Consider the following 14269-nt stretch of genomic DNA (forward strand, 5'->3'; position numbering starts at 1 on the left):
GGAGGCCTCCGGAATCCTCTCGGCAGCTGCAGCCGGGCCTGGGATTCGGCATGGTGAGCTTCCAGGTTCCATGCCGAGTCAGCCTGCACCTCTTCCGGACGCCAGGCGTGTGGTGTTGTCCGACGTTGCCATTGGGTCCTCTTGGGGAGAGAGCCTTAGCTAGGGTTAGGGTTCGGTCCAGGGACGTCGCCAGGGCCGAAGCGGCTCCGGTCTCGTGATCTCCCTCGAGGGCTGAAGTGAGGGCCCATGCAGCAAGGCGGCTCAAGTGCAGGCTTAGGGTTCGAGGCCGGCTTAGGTGTCGGTGGAGGGTCCCCGTTCGGTGTCGGGTTAGGGTTAGGCTTAGGTCCCAGGAGGCTCGGGGCGCCGAACCCACCGCAGGGCAGTGGTCTCCCCGAAGGGCTGAGTTGAGGACACAAGGGACGGTGCCGGTCAGGATCCGGCTTTGGCTGCCAGGGCCACAGACGTCGATCGGCCCCCGTTCGAGGAGGCCTCCGGAATCCTCTCGCTCAGCTGCAGCCAGGCGGGGAAGCCACACGGTGAGCTTCCAGGTTCCATGCCGAGTCAGCCTGCACCGCTGCCGGACCCCAGGCGCGTGGTGTTGTCAGACGTTGGCATTGGGTCCCCATGGGGAGGGAGCCTTAGCTAGGGTTAGGGTTCGGCCCAGGGACGTCGCCAGGGCTGAATCGACTCCAGTCTCGTGATCTCCCTCGAGGGCTGAAGTGAGGGCCCATGCCCGAAGGCGGCTCACTTGCAGGGTTAGGGTTCGAGGCAGGCTTAGGTTGCGGTGGAGGGTCCCGGTTCGGGGTACGGTTAGGGTTAGGGTTAGGTCCCAGGAGGCTCCAGGCGCCGAACCCACAGCAGGGCCGTGGTCTCCCCGAAGGGCTGAGTTGAGGGCACAAGGGACCGTGCCGGTCAGGATCCGTCTTTGGCTGCCAAGGCCACACACGTGATTGGGCCCCTGGTCGAGGAGGCCTCCGGAATCCTCTCGGCAGCTGCAGCCGGGCCTGGGATTCGGCATGGTGAGCTTCCAGGTTCCATGCCGAGTCAGCCTGCACCTCTTCCGGACGCCAGGCGCCTGGTATTGTCCGACGTTGCCATTGGGTCCTCTTGGGGAGAGAGCCTTAGCTAGGGTTAGGGTTCGGTCCAGGGACGTCGCCAGGGCCGAAGCGGCTCCGGTCTCGTGATCTCCCTCGAGGGCTGAAGTGAGGGCCCATGCAGCAAGGCGGCTCAAGTGCAGGCTTAGGGTTCGAGGCCGGCTTAGGTGTCGGTGGAGGGTCCCCGTTCGGTGTCGGGTTAGGGTTAGGCTTAGGTCCCAGGAGGCTCGGGGCGCCGAACCCACCGCAGGGCAGTGGTCTCCCCGAAGGGCTGAGTTGAGGACACAAGGGACGGTGCCGGTCAGGATCCGGCTTTGGCTGCCAGGGCCACAGACGTCGATCGGCCCCCGTTCGAGGAGGCCTCCGGAATCCTCTCGCTCAGCTGCAGCCAGGCGGGGAAGCCACACGGTGAGCTTCCAGGTTCCATGCCGAGTCAGCCTGCACCGCTGCCGGACCCCAGGCGCGTGGTGTTGTCAGACGTTGGCATTGGGTCCCCATGGGGAGGGAGCCTTAGCTAGGGTTAGGGTTCGGCCCAGGGACGTCGCCAGGGCTGAATCGACTCCAGTCTCGTGATCTCCCTCGAGGGCTGAAGTGAGGGCCCATGCCCGAAGGCGGCTCACTTGCAGGGTTAGGGTTCGAGGCAGGCTTAGGTTGCGGTGGAGGGTCCCGGTTCGGGGTACGGTTAGGGTTAGGGTTAGGTCCCAGGAGGCTCCAGGCGCCGAACCCACAGCAGGGCCGTGGTCTCCCCGAAGGGCTGAGTTGAGGGCACAAGGGACCGTGCCGGTCAGGATCCGTCTTTGGCTGCCAAGGCCACACACGTGATTGGGCCCCTGGTCGAGGAGGCCTCCGGAATCCTCTCGGCAGCTGCAGCCGGGCCTGGGATTCGGCATGGTGAGCTTCCAGGTTCCATGCCGAGTCAGCCTGCACCTCTTCCGGACGCCAGGCGCGTGGTGTTGTCCGACGTTGCCATTGGGTCCTCTTGGGGAGAGAGCCTTAGCTAGGGTTAGGGTTCGGTCCAGGGACGTCGCCAGGGCCGAAGCGGCTCCGGTCTCGTGATCTCCCTCGAGGGCTGAAGTGAGGGCCCATGCAGCAAGGCGGCTCAAGTGCAGGCTTAGGGTTCGAGGCCGGCTTAGGTGTCGGTGGAGGGTCCCCGTTCGGTGTCGGGTTAGGGTTAGGCTTAGGTCCCAGGAGGCTCGGGGCGCCGAACCCACCGCAGGGCAGTGGTCTCCCCGAAGGGCTGAGTTGAGGACACAAGGGACGGTGCCGGTCAGGATCCGGCTTTGGCTGCCAGGGCCACAGACGTCGATCGGCCCCCGTTCGAGGAGGCCTCCGGAATCCTCTCGCTCAGCTGCAGCCAGGCGGGGAAGCCACATGGTGAGCTTCCAGGTTCCATGCCGAGTCAGCCTGCACCGCTGCCGGACCCCAGGCGCGTGGTGTTGTCAGACGTTGGCATTGGGTCCCCATGGGGAGGGAGCCTTAGCTAGGGTTAGGGTTCGGCCCAGGGACGTCGCCAGGGCTGAATCGACTCCAGTCTCGTGATCTCCCTCGAGGGCTGAAGTGAGGGCCCATGCCCGAAGGCGGCTCACTTGCAGGGTTAGGGTTCGAGGCAGGCTTAGGTTGCGGTGGAGGGTCCCGGTTCGGGGTACGGTTAGGGTTAGGGTTAGGTCCCAGGAGGCTCCAGGCGCCGAACCCACAGCAGGGCCGTGGTCCCCCCGAAGGGCTGAGTTGAGGGCACAAGGGACCGTGCCGGTCAGGATCCGTCTTTGGCTGCCAAGGCCACACACGTGATTGGGCCCCTGGTCGAGGAGGCCTCCGGAATCCTCTCGGCAGCTGCAGCCGGGCCTGGGATTCGGCATGGTGAGCTTCCAGGTTCCATGCCGAGTCAGCCTGCACCTCTTCCGGACGCCAGGCGCGTGGTGTTGTCCGACGTTGCCATTGGGTCCTCTTGGGGAGAGAGCCTTAGCTAGGGTTAGGGTTCGGTCCAGGGACGTCGCCAGGGCCGAAGCGGCTCCGGTCTCGTGATCTCCCTCGAGGGCTGAAGTGAGGGCCCATGCAGCAAGGCGGCTCAAGTGCAGGCTTAGGGTTCGAGGCCGGCTTAGGTGTCGGTGGAGGGTCCCCGTTCGGTGTCGGGTTAGGGTTAGGGTTAGGTCCCAGGAGGCTCGGGGCGCCGAACCCACCGCAGGGCAGTGGTCTCCCCGAAGGGCTGAGTTGAGGACACAAGGGACGGTGCCGGTCAGGATCCGGCTTTGGCTGCCAGGGCCACAGACGTCGATCGGCCCCCGTTCGAGGAGGCCTCCGGAATCCTCTCGCTCAGCTGCAGCCAGGCGGGGAAGCCACACGGTGAGCTTCCAGGTTCCATGCCGAGTCAGCCTGCACCGCTGCCGGACCCCAGGCGCGTGGTGTTGTCAGACGTTGGCATTGGGTCCCCATGGGGAGGGAGCCTTAGCTAGGGTTAGGGTTCGGCCCAGGGACGTCGCCAGGGCTGAATCGACTCCAGTCTCGTGATCTCCCTCGAGGGCTGAAGTGAGGGCCCATGCCCGAAGGCGGCTCACTTGCAGGGTTAGGGTTCGAGGCAGGCTTAGGTTGCGGTGGAGGGTCCCGGTTCGGGGTACGGTTAGGGTTAGGGTTAGGTCCCAGGAGGCTCCAGGCGCCGAACCCACAGCAGGGCCGTGGTCTCCCCGAAGGGCTGAGTTGAGGGCACAAGGGACCGTGCCGGTCAGGATCCGTCTTTGGCTGCCAAGGCCACACACGTGATTGGGCCCCTGGTCGAGGAGGCCTCCGGAATCCTCTCGGCAGCTGCAGCCGGGCCTGGGATTCGGCATGGTGAGCTTCCAGGTTCCATGCCGAGTCAGCCTGCACCTCTTCCGGACGCCAGGCGCGTGGTGTTGTCCGACGTTGCCATTGGGTCCTCTTGGGGAGAGAGCCTTAGCTAGGGTTAGGGTTCGGTCCAGGGACGTCGCCAGGGCCGAAGCGGCTCCGGTCTCGTGATCTCCCTCGAGGGCTGAAGTGAGGGCCCATGCAGCAAGGCGGCTCAAGTGCAGGCTTAGGGTTCGAGGCCGGCTTAGGTGTCGGTGGAGGGTCCCCGTTCGGTGTCGGGTTAGGGTTAGGCTTAGGTCCCAGGAGGCTCGGGGCGCCGAACCCACCGCAGGGCAGTGGTCTCCCCGAAGGGCTGAGTTGAGGACACAAGGGACGGTGCCGGTCAGGATCCGGCTTTGGCTGCCAGGGCCACAGACGTCGATCGGCCCCCGTTCGAGGAGGCCTCCGGAATCCTCTCGCTCAGCTGCAGCCAGGCGGGGAAGCCACACGGTGAGCTTCCAGGTTCCATGCCGAGTCAGCCTGCACCGCTGCCGGACCCCAGGCGCGTGGTGTTGTCAGACGTTGGCATTGGGTCCCCATGGGGAGGGAGCCTTAGCTAGGGTTAGGGTTCGGCCCAGGGACGTCGCCAGGGCTGAATCGACTCCAGTCTCGTGATCTCCCTCGAGGGCTGAAGTGAGGGCCCATGCCCGAAGGCGGCTCACTTGCAGGGTTAGGGTTCGAGGCAGGCTTAGGTTGCGGTGGAGGGTCCCGGTTCGGGGTACGGTTAGGGTTAGGGTTAGGTCCCAGGAGGCTCCAGGCGCCGAACCCACAGCAGGGCCGTGGTCTCCCCGAAGGGCTGAGTTGAGGGCACAAGGGACCGTGCCGGTCAGGATCCGTCTTTGGCTGCCAAGGCCACACACGTGATTGGGCCCCTGGTCGAGGAGGCCTCCGGAATCCTCTCGGCAGCTGCAGCCGGGCCTGGGATTCGGCATGGTGAGCTTCCAGGTTCCATGCCGAGTCAGCCTGCACCTCTTCCGGACGCCAGGCGCGTGGTGTTGTCCGACGTTGCCATTGGGTCCTCTTGGGGAGAGAGCCTTAGCTAGGGTTAGGGTTCGGTCCAGGGACGTCGCCAGGGCCGAAGCGGCTCCGGTCTCGTGATCTCCCTCGAGGGCTGAAGTGAGGGCCCATGCAGCAAGGCGGCTCAAGTGCAGGCTTAGGGTTCGAGGCCGGCTTAGGTGTCGGTGGAGGGTCCCCGTTCGGTGTCGGGTTAGGGTTAGGCTTAGGTCCCAGGAGGCTCGGGGCGCCGAACCCACCGCAGGGCAGTGGTCTCCCCGAAGGGCTGAGTTGAGGACACAAGGGACGGTGCCGGTCAGGATCCGGCTTTGGCTGCCAGGGCCACAGACGTCGATCGGCCCCCGTTCGAGGAGGCCTCCGGAATCCTCTCGCTCAGCTGCAGCCAGGCGGGGAAGCCACATGGTGAGCTTCCAGGTTCCATGCCGAGTCAGCCTGCACCGCTGCCGGACCCCAGGCGCGTGGTGTTGTCAGACGTTGGCATTGGGTCCCCATGGGGAGGGAGCCTTAGCTAGGGTTAGGGTTCGGCCCAGGGACGTCGCCAGGGCTGAATCGACTCCAGTCTCGTGATCTCCCTCGAGGGCTGAAGTGAGGGCCCATGCCCGAAGGCGGCTCACTTGCAGGGTTAGGGTTCGAGGCAGGCTTAGGTTGCGGTGGAGGGTCCCGGTTCGGGGTACGGTTAGGGTTAGGGATAGGTCCCAGGAGGCTCCAGGCGCCGAACCCACAGCAGGGCCGTGGTCCCCCCGAAGGGCTGAGTTGAGGGCACAAGGGACCGTGCCGGTCAGGATCCGTCTTTGGCTGCCAAGGCCACACACGTGATTGGGCCCCTGGTCGAGGAGGCCTCCGGAATCCTCTCGGCAGCTGCAGCCGGGCCTGGGATTCGGCATGGTGAGCTTCCAGGTTCCATGCCGAGTCAGCCTGCACCTCTTCCGGACGCCAGGCGCGTGGTGTTGTCCGACGTTGCCATTGGGTCCTCTTGGGGAGAGAGCCTTAGCTAGGGTTAGGGTTCGGTCCAGGGACGTCGCCAGGGCCGAAGCGGCTCCGGTCTCGTGATCTCCCTCGAGGGCTGAAGTGAGGGCCCATGCAGCAAGGCGGCTCAAGTGCAGGCTTAGGGTTCGAGGCCGGCTTAGGTGTCGGTGGAGGGTCCCCGTTCGGTGTCGGGTTAGGGTTAGGCTTAGGTCCCAGGAGGCTCGGGGCGCCGAACCCACCGCAGGGCAGTGGTCTCCCCGAAGGGCTGAGTTGAGGACACAAAGGACGGTGCCGGTCAGGATCCGGCTTTGGCTGCCAGGGCCACAGACGTCGATCGGCCCCCGTTCGAGGAGGCCTCCGGAATCCTCTCGCTCAGCTGCAGCCAGGCGGGGAAGCCACATGGTGAGCTTCCAGGTTCCATGCCGAGTCAGCCTGCACCGCTGCCGGACCCCAGGCGCGTGGTGTTGTCAGACGTTGGCATTGGGTCCCCATGGGGAGGGAGCCTTAGCTAGGGTTAGGGTTCGGCCCAGGGACGTCGCCAGGGCTGAATCGACTCCAGTCTCGTGATCTCCCTCGAGGGCTGAAGTGAGGGCCCATGCCCGAAGGCGGCTCACTTGCAGGGTTAGGGTTCGAGGCAGGCTTAGGTTGCGGTGGAGGGTCCCGGTTCGGGGTACGGTTAGGGTTAGGGTTAGGTCCCAGGAGGCTCCAGGCGCCGAACCCACAGCAGGGCCGTGGTCTCCCCGAAGGGCTGAGTTGAGGGCACAAGGGACCGTGCCGGTCAGGATCCGTCTTTGGCTGCCAAGGCCACACACGTGATTGGGCCCCTGGTCGAGGAGGCCTCCGGAATCCTCTCGGCAGCTGCAGCCGGGCCTGGGATTCGGCATGGTGAGCTTCCAGGTTCCATGCCGAGTCAGCCTGCACCTCTTCCGGACGCCAGGCGCGTGGTGTTGTCCGACGTTGCCATTGGGTCCTCTTGGGGAGAGAGCCTTAGCTAGGGTTAGGGTTCGGTCCAGGGACGTCGCCAGGGCCGAAGCGGCTCCGGTCTCGTGATCTCCCTCGAGGGCTGAAGTGAGGGCCCATGCAGCAAGGCGGCTCAAGTGCAGGCTTAGGGTTCGAGGCCGGCTTAGGTGTCGGTGGAGGGTCCCCGTTCGGTGTCGGGTTAGGGTTAGGCTTAGGTCCCAGGAGGCTCGGGGCGCCGAACCCACCGCAGGGCAGTGGTCTCCCCGAAGGGCTGAGGTGAGGACACAAGGGACGGTGCCGGTCAGGATCCGGCTTTGGCTGCCAGGGCCACAGACGTCGATCGGCCCCCGTTCGAGGAGGCCTCCGGAATCCTCTCGCTCAGCTGCAGCCAGGCGGGGAAGCCACACGGTGAGCTTCCAGGTTCCATGCCGAGTCAGCCTGCACCGCTGCCGGACCCCAGGCGCGTGGTGTTGTCAGACGTTGGCATTGGGTCCCCATGGGGAGGGAGCCTTAGCTAGGGTTAGGGTTCGGCCCAGGGACGTCGCCAGGGCTGAATCGACTCCAGTCTCGTGATCTCCCTCGAGGGCTGAAGTGAGGGCCCATGCCCGAAGGCGGCTCACTTGCAGGGTTAGGGTTCGAGGCAGGCTTAGGTTGCGGTGGAGGGTCCCGGTTCGGGGTACGGTTAGGGTTAGGGTTAGGTCCCAGGAGGCTCCAGGCGCCGAACCCACAGCAGGGCCGTGGTCTCCCCGAAGGGCTGAGTTGAGGGCACAAGGGACCGTGCCGGTCAGGATCCGTCTTTGGCTGCCAAGGCCACACACGTGATTGGGCCCCTGGTCGAGGAGGCCTCCGGAATCCTCTCGGCAGCTGCAGCCGGGCCTGGGATTCGGCATGGTGAGCTTCCAGGTTCCATGCCGAGTCAGCCTGCACCTCTTCCGGACGCCAGGCGCCTGGTGTTGTCCGACGTTGCCATTGGGTCCTCTTGGGGAGAGAGCCTTAGCTAGGGTTAGGGTTCGGTCCAGGGACGTCGCCAGGGCCGAAGCGGCTCCGGTCTCGTGATCTCCCTCGAGGGCTGAAGTGAGGGCCCATGCAGCAAGGCGGCTCAAGTGCAGGCTTAGGGTTCGAGGCCGGCTTAGGTGTCGGTGGAGGGTCCCCGTTCGGTGTCGGGTTAGGGTTAGGCTTAGGTCCCAGGAGGCTCGGGGCGCCGAACCCACCGCAGGGCAGTGGTCTCCCCGAAGGGCTGAGTTGAGGACACAAGGGACGGTGCCGGTCAGGATCCGGCTTTGGCTGCCAGGGCCACAGACGTCGATCGGCCCCCGTTCGAGGAGGCCTCCGGAATCCTCTCGCTCAGCTGCAGCCAGGCGGGGAAGCCACACGGTGAGCTTCCAGGTTCCATGCCGAGTCAGCCTGCACCGCTGCCGGACCCCAGGCGCGTGGTGTTGTCAGACGTTGGCATTGGGTCCCCATGGGGAGGGAGCCTTAGCTAGGGTTAGGGTTCGGCCCAGGGACGTCGCCAGGGCTGAATCGACTCCAGTCTCGTGATCTCCCTCGAGGGCTGAAGTGAGGGCCCATGCCCGAAGGCGGCTCACTTGCAGGGTTAGGGTTCGAGGCAGGCTTAGGTTGCGGTGGAGGGTCCCGGTTCGGGGTACGGTTAGGGTTAGGGTTAGGTCCCAGGAGGCTCCAGGCGCCGAACCCACAGCAGGGCCGTGGTCTCCCCGAAGGGCTGAGTTGAGGGCACAAGGGACCGTGCCGGTCAGGATCCGTCTTTGGCTGCCAAGGCCACACACGTGATTGGGCCCCTGGTCGAGGAGGCCTCCGGAATCCTCTCGGCAGCTGCAGCCGGGCCTGGGATTCGGCATGGTGAGCTTCCAGGTTCCATGCCGAGTCAGCCTGCACCTCTTCCGGACGCCAGGCGTGTGGTGTTGTCCGACGTTGCCATTGGGTCCTCTTGGGGAGAGAGCCTTAGCTAGGGTTAGGGTTCGGTCCAGGGACGTCGCCAGGGCCGAAGCGGCTCCGGTCTCGTGATCTCCCTCGAGGGCTGAAGTGAGGGCCCATGCAGCAAGGCGGCTCAAGTGCAGGCTTAGGGTTCGAGGCCGGCTTAGGTGTCGGTGGAGGGTCCCCGTTCGGTGTCGGGTTAGGGTTAGGCTTAGGTCCCAGGAGGCTCGGGGCGCCGAACCCACCGCAGGGCAGTGGTCTCCCCGAAGGGCTGAGTTGAGGACACAAGGGACGGTGCCGGTCAGGATCCGGCTTTGGCTGCCAGGGCCACAGACGTCGATCGGCCCCCGTTCGAGGAGGCCTCCGGAATCCTCTCGCTCAGCTGCAGCCAGGCGGGGAAGCCACACGGTGAGCTTCCAGGTTCCATGCCGAGTCAGCCTGCACCGCTGCCGGACCCCAGGCGCGTGGTGTTGTCAGACGTTGGCATTGGGTCCCCATGGGGAGGGAGCCTTAGCTAGGGTTAGGGTTCGGCCCAGGGACGTCGCCAGGGCTGAATCGACTCCAGTCTCGTGATCTCCCTCGAGGGCTGAAGTGAGGGCCCATGCCCGAAGGCGGCTCACTTGCAGGGTTAGGGTTCGAGGCAGGCTTAGGTTGCGGTGGAGGGTCCCGGTTCGGGGTACGGTTAGGGTTAGGGTTAGGTCCCAGGAGGCTCCAGGCGCCGAACCCACAGCAGGGCCGTGGTCTCCCCGAAGGGCTGAGTTGAGGGCACAAGGGACCGTGCCGGTCAGGATCCGTCTTTGGCTGCCAAGGCCACACACGTGATTGGGCCCCTGGTCGAGGAGGCCTCCGGAATCCTCTCGGCAGCTGCAGCCGGGCCTGGGATTCGGCATGGTGAGCTTCCAGGTTCCATGCCGAGTCAGCCTGCACCTCTTCCGGACGCCAGGCGCCTGGTATTGTCCGACGTTGCCATTGGGTCCTCTTGGGGAGAGAGCCTTAGCTAGGGTTAGGGTTCGGTCCAGGGACGTCGCCAGGGCCGAAGCGGCTCCGGTCTCGTGATCTCCCTCGAGGGCTGAAGTGAGGGCCCATGCAGCAAGGCGGCTCAAGTGCAGGCTTAGGGTTCGAGGCCGGCTTAGGTGTCGGTGGAGGGTCCCCGTTCGGTGTCGGGTTAGGGTTAGGCTTAGGTCCCAGGAGGCTCGGGGCGCCGAACCCACCGCAGGGCAGTGGTCTCCCCGAAGGGCTGAGTTGAGGACACAAGGGACGGTGCCGGTCAGGATCCGGCTTTGGCTGCCAGGGCCACAGACGTCGATCGGCCCCCGTTCGAGGAGGCCTCCGGAATCCTCTCGCTCAGCTGCAGCCAGGCGGGGAAGCCACACGGTGAGCTTCCAGGTTCCATGCCGAGTCAGCCTGCACCGCTGCCGGACCCCAGGCGCGTGGTGTTGTCAGACGTTGGCATTGGGTCCCCATGGGGAGGGAGCCTTAGCTAGGGTTAGGGTTCGGCCCAGGGACGTCGCCAGGGCTGAATCGACTCCAGTCTCGTGATCTCCCTCGAGGGCTGAAGTGAGGGCCCATGCCCGAAGGCGGCTCACTTGCAGGGTTAGGGTTCGAGGCAGGCTTAGGTTGCGGTGGAGGGTCCCGGTTCGGGGTACGGTTAGGGTTAGGGTTAGGTCCCAGGAGGCTCCAGGCGCCGAACCCACAGCAGGGCCGTGGTCTCCCCGAAGGGCTGAGTTGAGGGCACAAGGGACCGTGCCGGTCAGGATCCGTCTTTGGCTGCCAAGGCCACACACGTGATTGGGCCCCTGGTCGAGGAGGCCTCCGGAATCCTCTCGGCAGCTGCAGCCGGGCCTGGGATTCGGCATGGTGAGCTTCCAGGTTCCATGCCGAGTCAGCCTGCACCTCTTCCGGACGCCAGGCGCGTGGTGTTGTCCGACGTTGCCATTGGGTCCTCTTGGGGAGAGAGCCTTAGCTAGGGTTAGGGTTCGGTCCAGGGACGTCGCCAGGGCCGAAGCGGCTCCGGTCTCGTGATCTCCCTCGAGGGCTGAAGTGAGGGCCCATGCAGCAAGGCGGCTCAAGTGCAGGCTTAGGGTTCGAGGCCGGCTTAGGTGTCGGTGGAGGGTCCCCGTTCGGTGTCGGGTTAGGGTTAGGGTTAGGTCCCAGGAGGCTCGGGGCGCCGAACCCACCGCAGGGCAGTGGTCTCCCCGAAGGGCTGAGTTGAGGACACAAGGGACGGTGCCGGTCAGGATCCGGCTTTGGCTGCCAGGGCCACAGACGTCGATCGGCCCCCGTTCGAGGAGGCCTCCGGAATCCTCTCGCTCAGCTGCAGCCAGGCGGGGAAGCCACATGGTGAGCTTCCAGGTTCCATGCCGAGTCAGCCTGCACCGCTGCCGGACCCCAGGCGCGTGGTGTTGTCAGACGTTGGCATTGGGTCCCCATGGGGAGGGAGCCTTAGCTAGGGTTAGGGTTCGGCCCAGGGACGTCGCCAGGGCTGAATCGACTCCAGTCTCGTGATCTCCCTCGAGGGCTGAAGTGAGGGCCCATGCCCGAAGGCGGCTCACTTGCAGGGTTAGGGTTCGAGGCAGGCTTAGGTTGCGGTGGAGGGTCCCGGTTCGGGGTACGGTTAGGGTTAGGGTTAGGTCCCAGGAGGCTCCAGGCGCCGAACCCACAGCAGGGCCGTGGTCTCCCCGAAGGGCTGAGTTGAGGGCACAAGGGACCGTGCCGGTCAGGATCCGTCTTTGGCTGCCAAGGCCACACACGTGATTGGGCCCCTGGTCGAGGAGGCCTCCGGAATCCTCTCGGCAGCTGCAGCCGGGCCTGGGATTCGGCATGGTGAGCTTCCAGGTTCCATGCCGAGTCAGCCTGCACCTCTTCCGGACGCCAGGCGCGTGGTGTTGTCCGACGTTGCCATTGGGTCCTCTTGGGGAGAGAGCCTTAGCTAGGGTTAGGGTTCGGTCCAGGGACGTCGCCAGGGCCGAAGCGGCTCCGGTCTCGTGATCTCCCTCGAGGGCTGAAGTGAGGGCCCATGCAGCAAGGCGGCTCAAGTGCAGGCTTAGGGTTCGAGGCCGGCTTAGGTGTCGGTGGAGGGTCCCCGTTCGGTGTCGGGTTAGGGTTAGGCTTAGGTCCCAGGAGGCTCGGGGCGCCGAACCCACCGCAGGGCAGTGGTCTCCCCGAAGGGCTGAGTTGAGGACACAAGGGACGGTGCCGGTCAGGATCCGGCTTTGGCTGCCAGGGCCACAGACGTCGATCGGCCCCCGTTCGAGGAGGCCTCCGGAATCCTCTCGCTCAGCTGCAGCCAGGCGGGGAAGCCACATGGTGAGCTTCCAGGTTCCATGCCGAGTCAGCCTGCACCGCTGCCGGACCCCAGGCGCGTGGTGTTGTCAGACGTTGGCATTGGGTCCCCATGGGGAGGGAGCCTTAGCTAGGGTTAGGGTTCGGCCCAGGGACGTCGCCAGGGCTGAATCGACTCCAGTCTCGTGATCTCCCTCGAGGGCTGAAGTGAGGGCCCATGCCCGAAGGCGGCTCACTTGCAGGGTTAGGGTTCGAGGCAGGCTTAGGTTGCGGTGGAGGGTCCCGGTTCGGGGTACGGTTAGGGTTAGGGTTAGGTCCCAGGAGGCTCCAGGCGCCGAACCCACAGCAGGGCCGTGGTCTCCCCGAAGGGCTGAGTTGAGGGCACAAGGGACCGTGCCGGTCAGGATCCGTCTTTGGCTGCCAAGGCCACACACGTGATTGGGCCCCTGGTCGAGGAGGCCTCCGGAATCCTCTCGGCAGCTGCAGCCGGGCCTGGGATTCGGCATGGTGAGCTTCCAGGTTCCATGCCGAGTCAGCCTGCACCTCTTCCGGACGCCAGGCGCGTGGTGTTGTCCGACGTTGCCATTGGGTCCTCTTGGGGAGAGAGCCTTAGCTAGGGTTAGGGTTCGGTCCAGGGACGTCGCCAGGGCCGAAGCGGCTCCGGTCTCGTGATCTCCCTCGAGGGCTGAAGTGAGGGCCCATGCAGCAAGGCGGCTCAAGTGCAGGCTTAGGGTTCGAGGCCGGCTTAGGTGTCGGTGGAGGGTCCCCGTTCGGTGTCGGGTTAGGGTTAGGCTTAGGTCCCAGGAGGCTCGGGGCGCCGAACCCACCGCAGGGCAGTGGTCTCCCCGAAGGGCTGAGTTGAGGACACAAGGGACGGTGCCGGTCAGGATCCGGCTTTGGCTGCCAGGGCCACAGACGTCGATCGGCCCCCGTTCGAGGAGGCCTCCGGAATCCTCTCGCTCAGCTGCAGCCAGGCGGGGAAGCCACACGGTGAGCTTCCAGGTTCCATGCCGAGTCAGCCTGCACCGCTGCCGGACCCCAGGCGCGTGGTGTTGTCAGACGTTGGCATTGGGTCCCCATGGGGAGGGAGCCTTAGCTAGGGTTAGGGTTCGGCCCAGGGACGTCGCCAGGGCTGAATCGACTCCAGTCTCGTGATCTCCCTCGAGGGCTGAAGTGAGGGCCCATGCCCGAAGGCGGCTCACTTGCAGGGTTAGGGTTCGAGGCAGGCTTAGGTTGCGGTGGAGGGTCCCGGTTCGGGGTACGGTTAGGGTTAGGGTTAGGTCCCAGGAGGCTCCAGGCGCCGAACCCACAGCAGGGCCGTGGTCTCCCCGAAGGGCTGAGTTGAGGGCACAAGGGACCGTGCCGGTCAGGATCCGTCTTTGGCTGCCAAGGCCACACACGTGATTGGGCCCCTGGTCGAGGAGGCCTCCGGAATCCTCTCGGCAGCTGCAGCCGGGCCTGGGATTCGGCATGGTGAGCTTCCAGGTTCCATGCCGAGTCAGCCTGCACCTCTTCCGGACGCCAGGCGCGTGGTGTTGTCCGACGTTGCCATTGGGTCTTCTTGGGGAGAGAGCCTTAGCTAGGGTTAGGGTTCGGTCCAGGGACGTCGCCAGGGCCGAAGCGGCTCCGGTCTCGTGATCTCCCTCGAGGGCTGAAGTGAGGGCCCATGCAGCAAGGCGGCTCAAGTGCAGGCTTAGGGTTCGAGGCCGGCTTAGGTGTCGGTGGAGGGTCCCCGTTCGGTGTCGGGTTAGGGTTAGGCTTAGGTCCCAGGAGGCTCGGGGCGCCGAACCCACCGCAGGGCAGTGGTCTCCCCGAAGGGCTGAGTTGAGGACACAAGGGACGGTGCCGGTCAGGATCCGGCTTTGGCTGCCAGGGCCACAGACGTCGATCGGCCCCCGTTCGAGGAGGCCTCCGGAATCCTCTCGCTCAGCTGCAGCCAGGCGGGGAAGCCACACGGTGAGCTTCCAGGTTCCATGCCGAGTCAGCCTGCACCGCTGCCGGACCCCAGGCGCGTGGTGTTGTCAGACGTTGGCATTGGGTCCCCATGGGGAGGGAGCCTTAGCTAGGGTTAGGGTTCGGCCCAGGGACGTCGCCAGGGCTGAATCGACTCCAGTCTCGTGATCTCCCTCGAGGGCTGAAGTGAGGGCCCATGCCCGAAGGCGGCT

The sequence above is a fragment of the Panthera onca genome, chromosome B1, assembly GCF_046562875.1.
Source record: "Panthera onca isolate mPanOnc1 chromosome B1, mPanOnc1 haplotype 2, whole genome shotgun sequence".
NCBI classification, from domain to species: Eukaryota; Metazoa; Chordata; class Mammalia; order Carnivora; family Felidae; genus Panthera; species Panthera onca.